Source organism: Pantherophis guttatus, chromosome 2, assembly GCF_059756535.1.
Source record: "Pantherophis guttatus breed Tessera chromosome 2, ASM5975653v1, whole genome shotgun sequence".
NCBI classification, from domain to species: Eukaryota; Metazoa; Chordata; class Lepidosauria; order Squamata; family Colubridae; genus Pantherophis; species Pantherophis guttatus.
The window spans coordinates 130,222,200-130,245,591 of record NC_142064.1 but is presented as its reverse complement, the minus strand read 5'-3'; the positions used below and the strand labels follow the sequence as shown (position 1 = coordinate 130,245,591).

Here is a 23,392-nt window from a genome sequence, read left to right as displayed (position 1 = left end):
AGGCTGTACTCTGGCCCAGTATGTTTTTTCTCATCAATAATGCCATTTTCTCCCCCAAATTACCTTGCCAGTTAATATTATTATTTTCATAGAGCCGCATCAACATCAGGATGATAGCAAAACAATCCAGAATTTTCCGCCTTATGGGAAATAAGCACTTTACCACAGGACCATGAGTCCTCCCACACGTCCTTGTGGAGACAAAGAAGGACCTTCAAAGTCTTTTTCCCTATGCTATTTCTCAAATCCATTTAACATATCAAAGTATGTTTTGAAATTCCAGATCATTATACTCATCCCTTCAGGACATCTCTTTTTTAGAACAAAGCCTTTAAAAACCCAAATGAACATCATGAACTGCTGTCCTCAAATTTGCTAGCTGCAAAAGCCAAATGACTTTGGGTCTTAGTAGGATTTAATCTCTTCCCCAGGCTGATAGAGTTACCCACCTGAAAGAGGAAATGTCTTACTTTATAGAGGGCATGTCAACATTCGAAGATGCCTGCTAAGGACTATTCTGACTATTCTAAATTGTCTTTTGGTCAAGAATCATTTAAAAGAAAGCCAACAAAGACCTTGAAGTGCTCCATCAACATACAGTACACGGCACCTAGAGTTCATTCGAGATTGGCAGCTAATAAGTTCAAATAAAATCTAAATAGTAGATACAAGGAACACATAGATTATTTGATCACTATTTTCCCCACCTATGGTGGGATATTCTACATTTCTATATAAATTAATATTACTACTTCTCAACATGTATGTTCAAACCTGTGTTTCTTTTGTCTCCTTTTTTAACTAAGAGTAAATGATCATTCTTAGGAAGTCATATGACCATTAGGTGGGATCCTAATGAAGGACATGGTTTCCCCATTCTTTCAAGTTGACAATTTAATGGAACACAGACACCATTCCATATATATGGCAGAAGACTTCTGGATCAATCAAAACCTATTTGGAGATTAGTGTGAACATATGACAACTGTTGCCATTTTCAGCAGAAGAGTCCTTTCTACTTAGAGGACCTTTGGAGTAGAAAACTGTTCCAGTGGCCAATGAAACCCTTCCAAAATTTCTGCAAAAGTAGGTAAGCGATACTGAGAAAGAAATAAGAGAAAATGAACTGCTAAAACAATTCAAGAAAAAAAAGAACAATGCAATTGGAAAAGAATAAGCATCTCTCTGGGTTGTTTCCAGAGTTAATCATACAAGTTCATTCAATAACCTACCTGAGTCATTTAAAAGTCCAATATGTTAGATGAACTCAGAAACCCAGTCAATTCCACATCAGGATACAGCTTGAAATATTCTCAAAGTACCCAGAATAACTATTGATTACTTGTTCCAATAGAGTCAGGCCATGTAATACATATCCCAAAGAACTTTTAACTCTTAGTACTGGTCATAGAAACTGGTGGGGTGGCATATAAATTTAATTTAAAAAAAATAGATACATAGCACACACAGAGACACCAATCTTGAGGTATGAATTTGAAATGGAAACGGGAAATCCAAGCCTTCCCATTCCATATCAAATGGGTGACAACTTCCAGTTGAGTCGAAGAGGATTTTAAAATAATTTTTAATATCTTTGACATAGAAGAAAAGGGGCGGGGGGGTTTAACTTAAACATTAAAGTCTGTGAGTCCCCAGTAGTCACAGATTACAATATCTGTGGAACAAAATGCGTATTTCAGACTAAAGGTAGGAGGTTTGATTCCAGTGAGGAATATGAACTGAAACAATTTCTATAATCCAAATTTTGTACTCCAGGCAGGTTTTGTAGCTTCAAGGTTATATGATCTTTTTCATTTTTGATTGTCTAAAAAATTAAAAAAGCTAAAGAATATTACAATTGCATATTATTTTATCACCTTCAAACATTCAAGTTAAAATACCCTTTGTTTCTTTGAACGTAATGTCATAAAATGGGCTAGATTTACTTTTTATCATATCCAATAATATTGCTCAAATACAGTGTGGCGTATGGTATCAAGATTAAAACACTAATTCAAATCATACTCATTTACATAGGAAATCTTCTCAAAACTTTTTATTTGAAATTTTCCAGAACACCCACAATTCTAACCACAATATCCTAGAAAAAGGCATGGAAGACTTTCAGATACAGACTGCAGTAGTGAAAGATGGAGTAAACCCAGTGCTGTTTTTGTGAATACATGTAATCTTCCATTTACATCTGTTCATTTAGTGACCATTCAAATTTACAATGGCACTGAAAAATGTTACTTATGACCAGTCCTCACACTTATGACTATTGCAGCATCCCTATGGTCAAAATTCAAACGGATGGTATTTACGATAGTTGCAGTTTCCCGGGGTCGTGCAATCACTTTCCCAGACAACTTCCAATAAGCAGAATCAGTAGGGGAAGCTGGATTTGCATAATGACCATGTGATTCACTTAACTTTGGTATTAAAAAAAAGTTCATAAAATCAGGTGTGACTCACTTAACAACTTGCCTTGCTTAGCGATGGAAATTCTGGTCCCAATTATGATTATAAGTCAAGGACTGCCTCTACATACAAAATTACTAAGGAAGATTTCAAAATGATTATTAAGGTAACTGAAAATGCAACTTTGTTTTAGATTTTTAGGCAATCTGTAACCTTTTAATTTTGTGTTACTACCGCAATAGAATTCTCTCATAGCCTAACTAAGCGGATAATACCATATTATTTATGTTCTTTTGTCTCGCTGCACTTCGCCGATTCCACCCACATTGCATATCATTATCTTGTTTGGTGACATAATCCAGGTTAGTTTATCTTTCAGTGTCTATGTTTTATATTTGTACATGTAAGTACATGGACACAAAAGGTTTCCCAATTTGGAACTCTGTCAAATAACTTTGATTCTCTTCTCAAATCTAGAAGAAGCAAAAAGCTTCAGGTTTGTTACTTAGAAGACTAACCCATATATACTGCGTGGGTCAAAAGGAAGGCTGAGAAGATATCTGCAGATCCCTCACATCCTGGTCATAAATTGTTTCAATGCCTTCCCTCGGGACGGTTATACAGCAATGTATGCCAAGACAACTAGAATTTTTCCCTCGTGCCATCACTCTGCTGAACATCTAATTCTTGCAGTTCTGTCTAATGTCTATGTATATTAACCCACATAGTATGGCTGTAGTATTCTTATTTATCATTATCTTCCTTCCTTCTTCCTTTTATTGGTGTTGCTGTTGTTGTTATACTCTCTGTTGCTTTGCATATACACTGAGTGCTTCTATAACAGAGAAAATTTTCCTGTGTCAAATCAAACTTGGCCAAGCAAAATATTCATCTCCTATGTAACTCACTAGATTCCATTGCCATTTGTACATCATACCTCACATTTTGTCTAAAGCAGCATTTAGCCCTTACTACCCATGTTTTGGGCGCCAAAATAAGCACTAGGACTTATTTTGGGGGGATGTCTTATTTTTTCCCCATGCCATGGCAGGGCAGGAGGCTGCACAGTGTGTCAGTACTGCTGATACGAGGCAAGGGGTGGAGCTGCCCCACGTGCCCTGCACCAACTTACCTCAGGGCCCCCATAGCCAGGCCACCCACAGCGCGACACCTGCCTTGCCTCACAGTGGTGGCTCTGGAAGCCCTGTCCAGCAGAACACCGTGTGGCTGCCTGCCCACTTCTGCTTGCTCGCAGCCTCAATGGAACAGGAGGCCGAGCGACACGCCAGTGCCGCGGCCCCAAGGAATGGATTGCCTGGCTGTGGGGGCCCTGAGGTAAGCCAGTGCGGGGCACATGGGGCAGCTCCCTCCCTCCTCACCTCACCTCATGTTGGCAGCACCACAAGCAACCAGACAGAATGGGCAGTCTGGTGGCTGCGCAGGCACTTAAGTAGGGCTTATTTTGAGGGTATGGCTTATAGGGCCGTAGGGCCAGGGTATCTTCGAGACCGCCTTCTACCGCATAACTCCCAATGACTGGTAAGATCCCACAGAGTTGGTCTCCTCCGAGCCCCGTCAGCTAAACAATGCCGGCTGGCGGGCCCGCAGGGGAGGGCCTTCTCTGTGGCTGCCCCAGCTCTCTGGAACCAGTTACCTCCTGAGGTCCGGACCATCCCCACCCTATTGGCCTTCCGAAAAGCGGTGAAGACCTGGCTTTTCCGGCAGGCCTGGGGCCGTTGATCTCGCTCTTGCGATCCGGCGAGATCCGTCCATGAATGGTGTGAATGAGTTTTAATGTTTTTAATTCTTAAATGTTTTTTATAATGATTTTAAATGCATTGTGAGCTGCCCTGAGTCTTCGGAGAGGGGCGGCATACAAATTGAATTAATAAATAATGATTAAATATTAGCCACATGCGTAAAAAGCATGCTAGGGCTTATTTTCAGGATAGGTCTTATTTTGGGGAAAACTGGCTATTGAAACTACTCCTGTCCTGTGATCATGCTGGCTTAACTCTAAATAGGTTTAAGAAAATCCTGTCCAGATTGAGACATTTAAGCAATCTTGTACAAAACATTCAGTTCGGACAACAAGCAACCAGGTCCTCTCACTGGACAATTTCCAAACTGCTTTGCCTTCCCAACTTTCTGTTCAATGACAGCAGTTGCCAATCATTATTCTTTCTATAAGCAGGTCTCCCACAAAATTCATTACACACAAATACACACACACACACACACACACAGGTATACTAATACATATGAGGGCATATACACTCACATACACATATGGGGGATATACACACAAACATTATACACGCACACATTATATTATCTACGTGTATTTGTATAATGTTTGTGTGTGTATATTATCTAAATTCTCTACAGAAAATTTAATTTAACTTGTATTTAAAAGGTTAAGGCATCAAAATGTAAACCAGTGTAGGAACAACAGCAGCTTTTAAAAATCCTTTATTTCTGCTGTGTTTGTTTCTGATTTCAATGAATCAATCAGAAAAGAACTGGAAGGGACCTTGGAAGTATTCTAGTTCAGCCCTCTACTCAAGCAGAGAGATTGTCCAGTCTCCTCTTAAAAACCTCCAGTGATGAAGCACCCACAACTTCTTTTAGAGTTTATTACAAATACTATAATAGCATGATGGTTATTATTTTTGCTTCACAAATCAATGTTGCTAGGGTGAATTCCAGTGAAATATTTCTTAATTATTATATTTCTTTCACAAAGCTTTCTGGTTTTCTCTGTGCTTTTTTTTTCTTTTAAATTGAGCCTAGCAGAACATTATTTCGACATCTTTTCAATTTCACAAAGGTGGAAGTACTTTTCCTTCTCTGCTCCAGTGGTGGGTTGCTCCTGGTTCGCACCAGTTCGCAAGAACCAATAGTAAAAAAATTTAGTAGTTCGGAGAACCGGTAATAAGATTGGCTGGCCACACCCCCGAACCGGTCCCTGGCCCGGTCGCCACTCGCTTACCCCGCCCACCTCATCAGAGGCTTTTTTTTTTAACTTTTAAAAGCATTTTTTTTACAACCTCTTCGGCTGAAAAAAATGCTTTTAAAAGTTAAAAAAAAATCCTCTGATGATCAGGCGGCTCAGCTGGGATCTTCAGAGGCTTCTGAAAATATTTTTTCTGCAGGTTGTAGGGGAAAAAAAATCCCTTTAAAAGCCTCTGGCGATCCCAGCAGATTTGCCTGATCGTCAGAAGCTTCTAAAAGCATTTTTTTCTGCAACCTCTTAAGGTTGTAGAAATAATGCTTTTAAAAGTTAAAAAAAAAAAAAGTTGGCCACGCCCACCCTTTCACATTACCCCCAAGCCACGTCCACAAAATAAGCCACGCCCACAGAACCGTAGTAAAAAATTTTAGAACCCACCCCTGCTCTGCTCACATATAATTCAAATAACCTGTGTGATTAGGAAAAAATGATGAAAAAAATCAGTGCTGGATCAAAAATAGGCAGCTAAGGTAAAGAAAAATATTAATTAAAAAAAAAGCAAATTTCTGTTTACAAGACAAGTGTTATAACCATTATATTATTGCAGCATTCATCCTAGAACTAACTCTTTAAAGGCATTAAAATCAATGATAAATACTGACTTACGGTACTTGAAGGGGTATTCCTGGTTTGCAAAGTACCAAAAAAACTGCTAGTGTTAGTCTACAACAAATTGAAGCACACCATCCAAAACAGACAGAAGTACTTAAGATGACATGACGTAGAAAAGGGTACTTTGGAAATGGAGCAGAAAAGTGCATCATGAAGTCACTTTGACAATGAGTGGGAAATTAATAGAGGGTATATATCCTCTATAAGAGACATGGTATATTGGTTAAAGTACTAGATTAGAAACTGTGAGGTCCAGATTCAAATCTTCCCTTAGATCCAGAAGCCAGTTAGGCGACCTTGGGCCAATCACTCCCTCTCAACCCTAACTGGCATCAACTCTGCAACATGCCAGCTAAAAAATAATAAAAACTTCTTGTCACATCATGCATTGAAACTTAACTATGAATTAAGTGAGACATAATGCAAAAATATGCAGACCCTGGAATCAAGTGGGACAAATACTAAGAAGAATAGCAAAGCGAACAGTGTCCTCTATTTATATCCTCCAGGAGTGGCTACCAGCCTATACTGACAACAGAGTAACCAAGTAGAAGATATAAGCCCTTAGAAGAGTTTTTCATGCAGACAGATATGCAAAGTTCACAATGATTTACATCTTGATCAATCTCTAGCCACCCTAGATTCCGACAATTTTCTACCTAGGAATTGTAATTTTCCCAGGAAAAAAAACCCTTATCAATGTTACACTTGGCAAAAATTACAATCAGCAGTCAGTCCTGCACAAATTCAAGGCCACGCCTTTCTAAATCTGAAGAGGAATTGGAGAGTGATACTTACCAGTAGAATTAACCATGTTAACATTTTGAATGTTTAAAAACATTGTATTTTTCAAATGCTACTTGCCGTATTAACTGCATCCCCATAAATCACACATATGGAAGATAAGGGGATCTCTTGACATCGGCTATCAGCATTCATGGTTGTTTTATGTTTTTAAAATGGCAGAGAGAAATATTGAAAATATCTCATATATTTCAGAAGGAAGTTGGTCCAGATTTCCCTAGCTTATATATGTTTCCAGTTCCCAAGTTAGCCAAGTGCTTCTTAATAAAATATTCATTTCTGCTAAAATTTGGTGTACCATACTTTTCCAGGGATATATCCTCAGAAAAGAACCAGGCTAATAAATACACTCTTATGCTTCAAAAATGGGTATATATGAAAAAGCCACAACTTAATATTTTGTTTAACGTTTATTCCAGGCAATTGGGTTGCTGCTGAAAATTCACTCTTCTGAACTCAAAAACCTGAACTAATCCTCCAACATTTCTACCTTAAAAATGCCTTGTAAAATAAACAAAAAGAGTTTGCATGTGTATGTGCACACATAGGTTTTGTTCTTGTTGTTTTTTTCTGCAGACATGCTCCAACACTTCTTGAAAGCATCACTAAGAAAGCATGTCTAATTATATTTGTATGAATTCATCGGAGAGCAAGGCTCTAAGTCCATAGACAGCAGAAATCAGGCCTTTATTTCCAATTTGATCTCAAGAATTACAATAGAACATTACAAGATGTTGCCAGAAAATATTCAGTTACCTCCTGCACCACACACAGTGATGACCTACATGAATATGATCTCCAGTTATTATCATGTTTGCCTTCCAAACATCCCCTGAGATGTAAGTCAACATTCAACACAGGACACAGCCAGAAGGCCACATTAAAGTGCTTTCCTCCAATCCATAAGCCTGCAGAAAAGTATGTATTGCATTGTACTCATTGTTAATCCTTGTTCTGCCTGAGTAATCAAGCCAACATTTTAATACAGCCTAACAGTTTTAATGTAAAACAAATTAAGGGCTGGTAAATTCCCCTAGCTTATTTTCTCGTCTATCAAGCATTAGTGAGAAAATCAACCACTAACTACTTTTTCTTAACATGCAATGGGACAAAGGTAATCAAGTGTAGGGAGGATTAGAATAGTTGGTTGAGAAACTACCGTGTTTTCTCGAAAATAAGACCTGTCTTATATTTTTTTGAACCCTGAAATAAGCGCTTGGCCTTATTGCCATGTGCTCAAAAGCCCAATTGGGCTTATTATCAGGGGTTGTCTTATTTTGGGGGAAACAGGGTAGTCAAACTGAACAGTCAATACTATACAGACAGGGAAGAGGGGTGTGGGTTAAAGTGGGAAGGAGCAATCAATAATAAGGGAGGTCCATCCTTAACTTGTAGACTTTGAAGGAGTAAGATAGAAAGAGCTTTTGAACATTGACATTGGAGATTTTGAAAATATCCTGGATGGCTAAGCAAACAAACAAACAAACAAACAAACAAACAAAAAGGATCATTGAACAAATCAGTTTTTATTCAAGGCATAAATGACCAGGCTCAATTTATTCCATTTTGGTGGCATCAATGCAGAGGAAGTTGAAAGAGAAGAAGAGGATGAAATAAAGATGGATAGACTCAGTTACAATGACTATGGGGATGCTGTTGGAAAAGCTGAAGGACCAGATTAGGGACAGATCCTCATGGAGAAAATCTATCTAGCTGATTTGCTAAAAGTTGGCAACAACCTGATGGCATGCAATCAATCCATCAATCCTTAACGTGTGCCATGATTGAATGGCACAGCTGGCAGTGAGTGACTGAGGAATCCAATTCTGATTTCATGGCTAGTAGCACCTGGAAGTAGGATATAGAATAGGCAAAATGGTGTAGAGACAGTCCTGTGAAAAACCTATTGTCAGTAGAAGCATCAGAAAACCTATAATGCATCTAATGGGTTAGGACCAACAACGGAAAATTGGCAGAACCAGCTCTCTTTCCCACTTGAAATCAACATTGTTAGCACAGTAGTAGCACTGGTGTAAGCCCACCTAGTGTGTCAAAGGATATTGGGTACAGGGGTGGGTTCTACTTACCTTTACTACCGGTTCGCAGCGGAGCCACGCACGTGCGAAGCATGCACAGAAACATTTTTATGACATCGGGGTTGGTGGGCGGAGCCTCCCGCCGGTTTTACTACCGGTTCTATAGAACCGGTGTGAACCGGGGGCAACACACTACTGATTGGGTATAAGTAATGCACAATAAATACATAAATAGAAGAGAGTTCTTTTTTTAAATACAGATTTGGTGCTCTTTCAAAAGAATGTTCTTGTGTTTGCAAGGCCCCTGACATTTATTACGGAAAGCACCAATCATGTATTAAGCATGAAGATGCCCCTGTGGAATCCAGGTATTCAGTCTCTCCTGTAGCTGAAGCCAAAATGACAATGGAGAACAGAGTCCCACAGCTTAAGGGAAGAGGCATGACCACAGCAGCCTCAATCAGCCAATAGAAACTGGGAAGAACCTCCTGGCCTCTGGCTGCATTATCAGCCACATCATTGATGAAACATGCTAGATGGTGCCTATGACCAAAATTATGTCAGAAGAGAGAAGATTTGGGTGGCTCTACCTTGTCTATCCGTGATGCTGAGAATGAGAGCAACATCTAGGCATCCAAGTCTGAGCTAATACCTGCTTTGTCACATCTTGTACATGCTTCCCTGGTAAGCAGAAAACACAAGAAGAAACATCAACAAGTGGTGTTTGTTTATCAAGACCTATCTATTTTACACATCCTCAAAATAATCCTCAAAAACATCCTCAATGTTTTTGAATGTAAATATAATAGTTTAATGGAGGGATGGAGGGATGTACGGACGGACAGACAGTTGGTTGGATGGATGGATGGATCGATCGATGGATGGATGGATGGACAGACTGACAGACATAGTGTTGCAAAAGAAGGGGAATGAGAGTTAATAGCATTCATCCATGCAAAAAAAAAAAGTTAGTATTTAAATAGATTTCTGGTTTGATTGTTTGTGTTGTTTTTCCAGTAGAGAAGCACCCAGAGGGCCTAAATCAGTGGGTATCAACCTTCCTAATGCCGCAACCCTTTAATACAGTTCCTCATGTTGTGGTGACCCCCAACCATAAAATTATTCCTAAAACCATTGAAAATATGTGTTTTCGGATGGTCTTAGGTGACCCCTGTGAAAGGGTTGTTCAACCCCCAAAGGGGTCCCGACCCACAGGTTGAGAACCACTGGCCTAAATGGAGATACTGTGTAGATTTTCCTCTTCTGTTGCTATTTCCTTAATTTCAAAGCAGGGGTGAAATGCTCCCGGATTGGACCGGATTGCCTGATCCGGTAGCGATTTTTCCCTGTAGTTCAGCGATCCGGTAGCAATCGCCCCCTGGGTGTCATTACTTCCTGGTTTTAACCAGGAAGTAATGGCTTTTTACCTTCTGCGCATGTGCAGGTTTTGCGCATGTGCAGGTTTTGCGCATGCGCATGTGATGTGAGTGTGATGTGCGTGTGTGCGCTTCCAAACCGGTAAGGAACATAAGTAGATTTCACCCTTGTTTCAAAGGCTCCAAAACTGACTGCAGCAGCAGTAGCCAGCAGAGGATCACAGAATGTGAGGGTTTAACTCTTCATTTTATAATTCCTATCAGTAACATAGCAAAGCCACTTTCCTGTCTACAAAGAAAAAGATACTAGGTCTCCTCTTGTTTTTCTTGCAGGAGAAAAGAAGTGGGGTTGAGTAGAGTTTAATGGAGTGCAGTGGAAGCAGCCCACAATGGAAGGGTTAAGCACTCTTTCTGTGCTGAAAAATTAAACAAACATCTCTAGACACTTCACCTCACAGCTAGTTTGGCCCTCAGGAAAAAAAAATAAAGTCATTTGATACCTTTTTTTGGATTTACCCTGTGCCTTTAGACTGACTGCAATTTTTTTCCCAGTTTATTCCCTCCCGTCCCCCTTGCTTTTGGAGTGTGAGGCACTGCCTCACATACTGTTGTACATATGCAACAATTCCAAATATAAATCGATCGCTACCGAGTTCACTAAATGCCCCCAGGCAAACTCACTACCAGCTTAGTTAACCTACACCCAATATTATTATAGAGGCAATGTGAGATAAGAGTGTAGCTTAACCTGTCCTAATCTCTAAATAAAATAAAATGCTGCATGATCGCATCATTTCAGAAAGATAGAAAGTGGAAATGATTCCGAAAAAACAACAAGCCATCATTTATACAGTAAAGACAGCTCAATTATTCTGGTATCTATCAGGCAGGTGATGCAGGCAATCCCCAACAAAACAGGAACATGGAAAGGAACAAGAGAGTCACATAGTGAACAATACAGATTGAAATCTTGCAATGAATAAACTGGATTCAGGCACAAGGTATTTCCACACCTGAGAATTTTTTTTAGTATTGGTTTCTTTCATGCTGCAATAATCCTGCTTTGTCTCCTTGCGCAGTGACACTTTAGTTGTAGGGAGGTTTAACTTTCTAAATACTGAGTAGCTTAGTCATTTATATTTGGAAAAATGTAAGACCTCTCTACCTGGTATGATCGCTGAGCAAAATACTATTGTATAAATGTCAGAGCTACCTATTGAATATTTCAAAACACACCATTCAGCAATGCCTTTGTTAGGACCAATGAAACACAACCCCATCATTGTCCAGTTTAGAGGTTCCCAAATAGTTTCATTTGGCAAGGTATCTGAAAACACGAGGGAGGGAGAGAAGACTAATGATGTTAGAAATCAAAGTCTGCATCATCTATGTGAAAGAAAATGCAGAATTGACCCAACTTTACACTTAAGGTTAAATAGGAACAAAAACAATAAAGTATAAATTTAAATAGAATACAAAGAGTAACAAATGAATGAGAACAGAAAAAAGTGTAGGGGTCATGGAATTCGAAAGATTTAAGGATGTCAGTGAAAGTTCTTACTGGAGAAATTCAATTCACTTAGTTCATATCAGTAGAAAAGATATTTAAAAATCTGGTTTACAAAGGTGATTAAGTACCACAAGTGAGCATTCATTAACTGTTACTGATGATAGGCTGTGTGTATATACATGGAAAATGATATATGATTAGAGCCTATTGGATGTTTGATGTACAGGCCTGCCTATCAGGATGAGACCCTTGTCAAAATATGAGCTTCCATGAATTGCCTATAGCGGGTGTCGGCAACCCGTGGCTCCTGAGCCACATGCAGCTCTTTGACCCCTCTCCTGCAGCTCCCTGCCAACCTGGTCATGTGACCTGCTCTCCACCCTGAGAAACTGGCCCAACCTGGCCATGGCCAACTTCACTAACACAGAGTGGCAGGGTGGGAATGGGATCTGGGAGGAGGGTACAATGGAAAGGGAACAGGTCCACTGCTGAGGAGCAAGCACGAGCTGTGTCAGCGGCTTTGCTGAAGACAACACGCCGCCTCCTCCTTCTCCTCATGTGACCACCTGGCCGGCTTTTGTGGGGCCAGGAGGACGTGCAGGAGCAGGGATACCCTCCTCAAGCAAACGGCTGGGCTTGGCCGAAGCACAGCGAAGGCATAAGGAGCGGGCAGGTTGACAAGCTGATGGGCAACCATCTTTGGCAAGGGCGCTCTGGCTTTCTCTGAGCCTGATCCCCAGGGTGGGCATGCAAGATTCGGTGGGGCCAGCCCCCTTTTCCCGCTGCCCTGAGCTTCTTTACTCCTCCAATGGAGTTGATTGAAAAGCATCCTCTGAGTGGCAAAAGTCATGCGTGTGAGATTTAAAGCCGCCCGGAAGATATTTTTTAATCAATGCTGGTGGCAGCACTGCTCCACTCACTTGAGGTAGAGGCCCCGCAACAGCTGGCCACGGAGTTGCGTGAGGAGAAGGAGGCTCGTGCTCGCTCCTGAGCCACCCGGATTTCCGAAAAGTTGCCAAGAAGAAAGAAAAGGAGTAGCGAAGAGACCCAAGCTCACCAGGTCAGCCCAGCCTTGAGTTTCTCAGAGAGAGAGAAGATATGCAGAGACAGACAGACAGACTGACAGATGGAGGGAGGAGAGAGAGAGAGAAGGAGAGAAAAACAGAGAAAGAGAGAGAGAGAAATGAGAAAATGGACGGAGAAAAAGAGAGAAAAAAAAGAGAGGGAAACAAATGAGAGAGAAGGGGAAAGAGAGGGGGACAGGGAGAGAGAAATGAGAGAGAGCTGGAGGGAGAGAATGAGAGAGAGGGAAAAGAGACGGAAACAAATGAGAGAGAGAAGGCGAGAGAAAGAAAGAAAGAAAGAAAAAGAAAGAAAGAAAGAAAGATGGGGAGAGGGAGAGGAAAAAGAGAAAAACAGAAATGAGAGGGAGGGAGGGAGGGAGAGAGAGAGAGAGACCCATTTCCCACAGAAGACACCGAGAGCCACAAAACCTGGATAGGCATGGCTGGCGGGGGGTGGTGGTGACTGGGTGGGAGTGATGTTGAGTTGGTCACGCCCACCTAGGTTTTGTGGCTCCCGGTATTTTCTTTTCTGTGGGAAACAGGTCCAAATGGCTTTTTGAGTGTTAAGGTTGCAGACCCCTGGCCTATAGGATATATTGACCATCTGGGAGAGCTGCAGGCATTAAGAGCTTCTGAAGATGGACTGGGCTATGGATTAGGCTATGTATCTTTCAGAGAAAACCCAAATGCTCTGAATGAAAAATGTGCTTACAATCTTACAATCTTAGTTGAACTCACAAACTGTGTTAAAGTTTAAAAAAAAACACTTGCACCCACCAGTAAAGTATCCCCTGGTATGCTTACAATACAGATGGCTATTGATCACAAAAACAAGTTCATATTCATATTCAAATGAGTTTGAGATTCATTTCACAAAGCAAGCAAGTGCTCCGACACACTATTGACAGCGAACCAGTGGTGGGTTCCTCCCGGTTCGGTCGAGCCGGTAGCGGTGACAATATGACGTCACCGAACCGGTTCTCCCCCCCCCCGCCCTCCCACCGCCCCACCCACCCACGTTATTCTTACCTTTTATTTGGTCCCACCCCCAATCTATTGCTGCCTCCTGAGTCCCAGCTGATGACTAGAGGGAAAAAAACTGTTTAAACTCTTGCCGCGGGGCTTCAAAGGGCCGTCCTACAGCTGATCAGTGTTAAAAGCAAACAAATGAGTCGGGTCGTAAGTGCGAGGACTGGTCGTAAGTGCGAGGACCTTCCAGAAATGACTCTGATCAGCTAGCCACGCCCACCTAGTCACATGACCTCCAAGCCACACCCACAAAATAAGCCACGCTCACAGAAGCGGTAGTAAAAAAATTTAGAACCCACCCCTGCAGCGAACCAGTAGCGCTGGGTTTTGAAACCCACTACTGATTCATTTATCTATTTTGTACAAGTGCGCAGATAAGTTATCAGCCCCCTGCGTGCCTGTTCACATTTTGCTGCCTGCTCAGAGGACAGAAGAGCAAAGACTGAACTGGGGCAAGATGACTGTCTAAAACTCTTGAGTGCCTGCTATCACGAGCCATCCAGTGAATGGATCTAATGTGAGATTTTCTTTGCTATAAAATATTTTAATATGTGGGGATCCTACACTGCAAGCATGGAAACAGCAGGAAAGCAACAACATAATGCAACAGTGGACTTCTATCTGAACATGACCTTTGCCATCAGTGTAAGCAAGCATTGGAGGAATTGTTGCTACTCCTTGTTTTATGGTTAGTTGCTTTACTTGGTCTACACTAACACATTCTTACTCATGACTCATTTTTGTCCAAACCATCACAGCAAATGAGGTAGAAGTATAGCAACATAATCCCAAAGGTACTTTTTTCAAAAGACAACCGGACTCTCTTGGTGTTCACTTCTCATCCAAGGAGCTTTTTCAGGTCTAAAGAAACTTTGTGGATGAGAAGCTAAATGTTTTCAAAGAAAACACCAAGAAAGCCCAGTTGTATTTTGGAAAAAGCACCTTTGGGAAAATTATGACCTAAAAGATTGAGGATCTCCACAGACAAACAACAACTGACAAATCTGATTTCCCACTGCACTAGTGAATTTGGGGGAAGGTGGAGTGATGCTGTGTTCAACATCCAGCCTAACTTTCCCAAAGCTGGCACTCTCTAGATATGCTGGTATTTCCCAACTTTGAAAACTTTCAATTTCCACTATATGTAGTTTTCAACATCCAGAATTCTCCAGCCAACATGTCCATTGTTGAGGATTCTGAGAGATGAAATTATCAGACTAATTCTGAAGTTTTCTAGCCAGGAGTTGGTCACTGGCCATGCTGGTTGGCAATATTGGGCATGGTAGCACAACAGATTTAGAGGGCGTCACACTGGTAGTGGTTTATTTAATTTAGTGATGAACTCTAGAGGAATCAATTTTGGCTCACTATAACATTTCCATTGATCCAATTAAAAAAGTTATTCAAATACAGATATTGGTGTAATCCTTGCTTTTTCACCTCCACACACCCCCCCAGGAAATTCTGCAATTATAAATCTGTGAGAAGACAACTGGGAGATCTTAGAAATGCCACCCAATGGCTATGCTCAATAACGTTTGGGAGGAAGCTGTTGATGTTATTAAAATTGATTCAAATAGCATGAATGTAATTCAAAATGCCCTTCTTTCCAATCATTTCTGATTAATGACAGTATCGGTACTACATTATCTACGTATATGATGTAGAGTTCCACCCAAATTCAGCTGGATTTAGAAAGAAATTAAATCAAAGCCAAAAAGTGCACTTCAAATATTATGAATGCCCTAACAAGAAGATACCAGGGAACATCTCAATTCTGCCTCCCATAATCTGAAAAAGGGTCAGTTTCTTAATTCAAGTAGTTTTATTTTGTTATACTTTTTAAATTTCTTGTGCCCAGACCTTGTTACTGTATGCCGGTCTTTGAAGATAACAAAGGTTTGGCTAGATTTGATTAATTCAAGTGCACGGCTGTAGAAGAAAATCTAATTTCCATGTCTTTTATGTTTCTTTATTATTAAAATATGGATTGAGCTACCTGTCTTCTTCCAAAATGATAAGGAGCTACTAATGGAATTCCCAGAGCTATTATGAGTAGTTATGAATAGATTTGAGCTTTCTCCCTGATCTCTTCTGCATCTGCGCATATCACTGTATGCTTCATCTATCTAATGAATTTACCATTAAGGAGAAAGGAAGCCATAGCCATTTAGGCAATATACTCTACTGTCTGGAATGTCTCAACGTATTGTCTTATTTCATAAGGTCATAGGGAAAATCATTCCAGAGGGTACAGTTCAGGGTGACCCTTGAGAAAGTTGGCATTGGTCAACTCGGTAGGGTCATCAGACTGAGGTCTTCTTCCTCTCTCAATTCAAGGCAGAGAAAACAGTGAGAAGAGCATCCACATCTCATTATCATCACCTATCACATTTCACTCAACAAGATGAGAGGGATCCAGAAAATAATTTTGAGAAAAGCATACTGAAAACTCTCTAAGGACCTTGGCAACGGAGAACCTTGAGGCTCATTTGGCATCTGAAATGGGCTTTCAAAATGCCAAGCTTAGGTCTTTTGAGTCTGAAGATGTCTCAGCAGTTTGTAGAGTTACAGAAGGAACAGTTTTCTCCCTTAGTTTCTAACTAACACACTTAATTTCCTCCATCCATCTTGCTACAGCTCTGTCCTTCTTACGTTAACATCTGAAGAGTCACATACAAAGCAGACTAGGGTCAAATGGATCAGAGGCATTCCTTCTTTCACATCTTTTCATTATCCCACCTTTAAGAAGCTCAAGACCCACAGCTCTTATGCACCCAGAATAGGCTTCCATAGAAGCTACCAATGTTATTACCAGCTGCCTATGAACGAGAGCTTTCCCGTGCTTCTATCCTGGAGATACAGAAGTTTTAAAATGGCATCTCCGCACTTCTGATTCAATCTGAACCATTCCTTTTTACATAATACAAGCCACTTGTGAATCCGCCGTCAACATAAAGAAACAGGAATTCCTGAAAGCCCGAATCCCACATAAATTATGGGCCTATCACTAGTGTGATCATGTGTGTATAGAGAATACAGGTAGTTCTTGATGTACGACCACAATTGAGCCCCAAATTTCTGTTGCTAAGTGAGAAATTCGTTAAGTGAGTTTTGCCCCATTTTACAACTTTTTTTGCCATGTTTGTTAATTGAAACACTGCAATTTTTAAATTAGGGACAGGGCTGTTACATGAATCTGGCTTCCCCATTGACTTTCTCATCAGAAGGTCGCAAAAGGGGATCCCATGACCATGGGTCACTGCAACCGTCATAAAAATGAGCCAGTTGCCAAGCGTTTGAATCTTGATCATGGGGATGTTGCAACAGTCATGAGTGTGAAAAATGGTTGTAAGCAGTAGTGGGATTCAGCCAGTTCGCACCACTTCGGGAGAACCGGTTGTTAAATTTCTGAGCAGTTTGGTGAACTGGTTGTTGGAATAAATCATTAGGGCAGAGAACCGGTTGTTTAAATTAGTTGAATTCCATCACTGGTCGTAAGTCACTTTTTTCAGTGTGGTTGTAACTTCCAACAATCACTAAATGAACTGTTGTAAATCGAGGACTACTGGTAATCTATAAGGAAGGCAGGGCAGAAGCTGACACTTTCCTGTCCTGATGGGTAATTGTGGTTTTTAATTAGTACATGGAACTCCCTTTGAACTTTTCTTGCTCTGATAATCATGACCTGGCCATGAGTTCCAGATCCAACCCTTCCTGAGTGCTAGGAACTTATGGATGCTGCTTGGGGTTAGGACTGAAAATCCTGCTGAGCTATTTTCATAGCCTCCCCACCCCACAGCTGCCATCTTTCAGACCACATTTTTATAGAGCTTTCACATTTGAGAGACTTTATTTGAGAAGGGGGAAAAATAAGTTTGAGGAGTGGGGTGGGTGGGGGAATTTAGCTTTAGCACTCCTTCCCCTTGGCCTCCTGGCTCAAACAAAGCCCCCATTTACTGCCTGAATATCGCACTTATGTTTAAGGTATTTCCACCAGAAAGAAGGCAGGCGGGGGATCCCAAACCTTTTTTCCGTGACTGAATTAGCTCACTTTTTTTTTTAATATGGCTAAGCAAGCTGAGGCCTGTCTTACGAACAGCCAAGCAGGAAAGTCTGAGCAAGCCTCGTCCTCCCCTCCACATATCCCTCACATTAGGAAGGGAGGGTAACTTTCAGCATAGGCATCTGCGTTTCCCAAAAAATGACTTCCTTGTCTCCTCTCCTTTTCTATAGCCAAGGTTGTCCCAGGAGACAAGCAAAAACCCCCAGCTGCTCTAGTGAAGAGTGAGGTGCCAAGAATGGCACGCCAAGAGAAGAGAAGCTGAAAGTATGTGGAAAATAGGAGCACAATTCGAATTAGCACCCAGAGACTCAGGACTAGCACATGAAGGAATAGTGGGGCCAATTCTTTTGGGCAGAGGTTTGTTGGTGCCCTTGGAAAACTATTATTCTCCGATTCCCGAGTTCCGTAGCCTGTGTTTTCTTTCTGCATCACAACCATCCTTTATTTAAATCAACAGCTTCACTTTAATTTTCAAAACTCTGGTTCCCCTTCTGCTCAGATCTGGGATTCCCAGTCCTGCCCACAGGATTAATGGTTAATCAAACCTATCTGGAAATCCCAAACTCTTCCCTCTCCTCTCCCAATTCCATCTTGCACACCAATTAAAACTCCTTCTATAGCTAGACATTCTTCTCACGATTAATCATGCTCTGGTCACCTCTTGCTTAGACGAGTATTCCTTAAAGTGTGGTTCTAGGACCTCTGGGGGTTCTCCCAAGCCCCCTCAGGGGCCCACGAAATCGAAATTATTTGCCAGCCTACGTTGAAAAATAGTACAATATTGAAATCCCATCAAAAATTATAGGAAGAGATAGTGGCAGTCAATGTGTCCATTTTACTTTTTAATAAGTAAATATCAATAAATACAACCCACACAAACAAAAACTCTTTTGGGGTTCTCCTTAATTTTTAAAAGTGGGAGGGTTCCCAAAGAGAAGAACGTTTAAGAAACATTTGGCTTATCCTCTTGCAACCAAAGTCTATCTGAGGCTGTCTTTTTCATTTCATTTCATTTCATTTTATTAAATTTGTATACCGCCCTACTCCCGAAGGACTCAGGGCGGTGAACAGCCATAATAAAACATATAAATACAAAATTTAAAATAGAGATAAAACAAATTAAATAAATTTGGCTGACCATTTTAAAACCCCAATAATTTAATTTGAAGAACATTCAGAAGCTACAGCCAGTCCTGGATGCAGTAGCTGGAGTAATCGTGGGCATATCTCAAATTGTTCATATAAAACCAGTAGTGGGTTTCAAATCCCGTCGCTACCAGTTCGCTTGCGGGCGCGCACGGGCGTGCACATGCGCACACACAATGCTTCTGCGCATGCTCAGAGACATGTGGGTGGGTGGGTGGAGCCGATCCAGGGCAAACCAGTAGCAACCCACCACTGTATAAAACCACTACCTGATGAGTTCTGCTGTTGTCCATTGATTTCCAATGCAATTCGAAGTGCTGGTTTTCACCTTTGAAGCACCACATGGCTCTGGACCTGAAGATATTGTCTTCCCCCAGTTGCTTACTCCCAACTTCAGAACTGCCTACTCCCAATTGTATCTCCCTGTCCAAAAGCTCTGGAATAATAATGTCTCCCTCTCTATCCTGTGCCTTAGAGGATGTCACCAACAGGGATCATTGAAGCCAGCTTTCTCAACTGTTGCTCCTCTTCATGCAGTAAAATCCCTATGAAAAATCTAAATTCATTTTACAAAGGCCATTAAAACATAGCTATTCCAGCAAGCTTTGGGTGGAGGGTGTGTGTGTGTGTGTGTGTGTGTGTGTGTGTGTGCGCGTGCGCGCGTGCGCGACATCTCTTAAAGATGTTCCCTCTTGCACCAGAATATAGTTAATATAATTAATATAATAGTTCCAATATAGGTGCATAGGCTTTTTTACCACTCTGATTTGTTGTCTTCTTTTTAACTTGATTTATAGAGGTCAGATAGCTATACCACTCAGAATCAACATCAGCAACCTGAGTAGCATATGAAGCCAGTAAGATCAACAAAATGCTGTGCCACACACTATGCTCGGGCTGCCTTAACCAGGAAGTCTGAAAAAAACACTTCATATGTGCTCAGAGGCATTTTTATGACACGTGTCCAAGGACGAAGTTGTAGCATTAAAAACAAGCTCAAAGGCTGAAACATAATTCCAATTAAACCCTCCCCTCATACTTCCATCTTGTTGCCTTTTTTGCTACTTACCGCACTGATCTTTTCTCAGATCTTCAGAGCTAGCCCAGTGATATGATCAGATCATTACTTTCTACTGCTCCATTCAAAGTATCAGGATTAAAGACTAGAATGATAAGGATCAAATTAAAAAAAAAAAAAGATCTCCCAGGTTTCCTAAAATTCAATAAAAGTTTTGAGAAAGTGGGTAGCAGCATCTATGAGAGTTGATGCATATTATTCTCCCCATTTTTTCTTGCAATATAAATTTCTCCCCAATCAATATGGGAAGTCATGGGAAACCTGGTCCACCCACATCCAAGAATGTCTGTGATCAAGACCAATACTGATGTGAATACTTGGATTGAACAATCTGCCTCTTCTTCCAATGTTGCCTGGGAGGTATGTAGGGAGACCCATTTCCCTCATTAGAAAGTACCAGCTGGACAACCTTTTAACTATCCATCATCAGGAATCAACGTGTGACATCCAATAGCAATAGCACTTAGACATATACTGCTTCATAGTGCTTTTACAGCCCCCTCTAAGCAGTTTTACAGAGTCAGCCTAATGTCCCCAACAATCTGGCTCCTCATTTTACCCACCTCGGAAGGATAGAAGGCTGAATCAACCTTGAGCCGGTGAGATTTGAACTGCCGAACTGCAGCTAGCAGTCAGCTGAAGTAGCCTGCAGTACTGCACTCTAACCACTGCGCCATCTCGGCTCTTTTCTAAAAGGACAATTCTGAGATCCCACTCACAAAAAGAAATGACAAGGAACAGAAACTGTAGTTTGTGAAGAACTCTTACTTTTTTCGAATGTGTACAAGCATCTTCCTGTTAACCACTAGCCCCAAGTGCTTTCCCATGAAGGAAATTAATTATGCAATTGAAAACTACTAAACCCGTAGCCTGTCTTGCTCTTACTCCTCATTTTGTAAGACAAAGTCTGATATAATTTGGCCCATGTCAGGCAACGTTCAGATTTTTAGCTGGGGTAAGGAAGGAAGAGGAGAAACAGTTTAAAACCATGAAAATAACTTGAGGAATAGACAATGTTTACATCTCATAACTCATTAAATGTAGATTTGAAAAAAAAGAAATTATGATTAGGGAGAAAGCAAAGGGCATTTCAATTCTTCCACATCACACAGAGTTCCATCATGAAAATCAACTACCAATATTGCTTCTGCCTATTTTGGAAAGTGCAGATATTCGCCTCAGCCTACCCACCTACCCATTCTTTCCAAAACTACAGATATCTACTATCCTCATTTTTACCACCTACGAGAAAGTCCTTCTGATAGATGCTCTCACTCTTATAGATATCTGCCTTGTGAGTTTGGCCCTCTGAGTTGAAGATCAAGTTGATATCTTCTCTCGCTCCACTGCATGAAGGAAAGTCGGTCGGAATGCAGTTTGAAGTCAGCTTTTTTCTAGAGATGGAACCGATGTTCCACTTGTCCCAGGTGAAGCATCATAAGGGCAAAAGTCACAGGAATGTAGAATCCCAGACTAAACTTCCATCAGCATTTCCTTCACGCCAGGTAGGAGGTGAGAACACAGACCAAAAAGACAGGTAAGGTAAGTTCCAAGCTTCTATTGGGCCAAACGAGGGTTTTCACAGAGTGGGTTGGCCCAGCATAAATAGGGGCAGGCTCACCCATTATATGTGGGTGATCACCATCCCTTTTCCCTTGGGCATGCATCCAAAAGAAGGTACAGAAGCAGGAGGTGCAGGTCTAGAAGCAGAAGGGTGGTGAGACTGTTTTTATCCATGATGCCAAAGTGCATTACCATGGTCCAGTTCACCAACTTGACTGGCTTTCCTCCTCCTCCTCTTCTACCACTGCCACCACAGGGGTGGGTTCTACTTACCTTCACTACCAGTTTGTAACGGGGCCGCGCACGCGTGCTCTTCTGCGCATGTGCAGAAACGTTCTGATGACGTCTGGATCAGTGGGCAGAGCCTCCCGCCAGTTTTACTACTGGGGGCAACCCATGGGGGCAACCGGGGGCAACCCACGACTGCACCACCACCTGTCCTTTCCTGAAATGTTACCCTGGCCAAGAGTCCTACATAAAATCTCATTCCATTCTGGAATCCCAGCTGCATCTCTCAGAAACACACAACGTTCCCTGTACCATCCCTCAGGATTTCTGTTGAATCCAATCCAGAAATGTCAAACATCACCCTTGTTTTTGGAGGACTAACAATGCAGCATTCACATCATCCTAGCAAGAGGTGGTGTTCTTACAGGCCCGCAGGTGTTGTGAGGAGAGGTGAGGCAGGGCTGGGACACCAAGAAGGGGTGAGAGTTGGTGTGGGAACCAAGCAATGTTACATAGATGTGGGTGGCAAGGGGACAGAGGTGAGGCCAAACTTGGATTCTGGGCCTGCCTTGCCTGCATTAAATAGGAGGGGAGAGGTATCAAAATGCTCCAGGTAAGGGAGGAGGTACTGAGTATATTCTCTCTCTCTCTCTCTCTCTCTGCCTCCCTCCCACCCTCTCTCTCTGCCCCCCTCTCTCTCTTATGCTCTCTTTCTCTCTTACGCTCCCTCTCCCTCTCTCTCTTTCTCTCTTACACACACTCTCTCTCTGTCTGCCTCTCTTTCTCTCTCTCTCTCTATTTCTCTCTCTCTCTTCCCCCCCCCCTTGGCAAATCTTTATCTACTTTTATCTCTAAGCAATAAAGGTAAAGGTTTCCCCTATCCAGTCATGTCTGACTCTAGGGGGTGATGCTCATCTTCATTTTTTTTAGCCGAGGAAGACATTTCTGTGGTCATGTGGCCAGCATGACTATACACTGAGGTGCACAGAATGCTGTTATAACTTCCCACCGAAGTGGTACCTATTTATCTACTTGCATTTGCATGCTTTCGAACTGCTACGTTGGTGGGAGTGGGACAAGTAACGGGAGCTCACCCATCACATGGTGCTTGGTCAGCTTTTCAGATGACAAGCTCAGTCTCTTTATTGGCTGAGCCATCGTGCCCCCATTCCCTAAGCAAAAAATCAATTTAATAACTTTCTTCATTTTCCTTTTAGCCCAGACATAGTGTAGGAGATGGCCAGGTTGAGCCCCAGGGAGGGGTCAAACCAGGGGTGAAATGCTCCCAGTTCGGACCGGATCACCCAATCCGGAAGCGATGGAGGCGGATGGTTCGGTGAACCAGTAGCAAAAATCCCTGCCCCACCCAACCCCACCCCACCCAGCTGAGCCACACAATCATCAGAGGCTTTTTTTTTTACTTTTAAAAGCATTTTTTCTGCAACC

At 41.7% G+C, this 23,392-nt stretch overlaps 1 protein-coding gene across 5 annotated transcripts in view; it reads right to left on the bottom strand.

The window, feature by feature from the left end:
- Window positions 1–23,392, bottom strand: part of RARG (retinoic acid receptor gamma) — a 156,146-nt gene that overhangs the window by 112,293 nt on the left and 20,461 nt on the right. Inside the window, exon 1 of one of the 5 annotated variants that reach the window (XM_087886720.1) lies at window positions 9,477–9,567. The exons of the other annotated variants lie outside the window; for them this stretch is intronic. The gene's annotated coding sequence lies outside the window, so the exon portion shown is untranslated. Of the gene's footprint in view, window positions 1–9,476; window positions 9,568–23,392 lie in introns of those variants that run through there. 5 annotated transcript variants of the gene reach the window in all.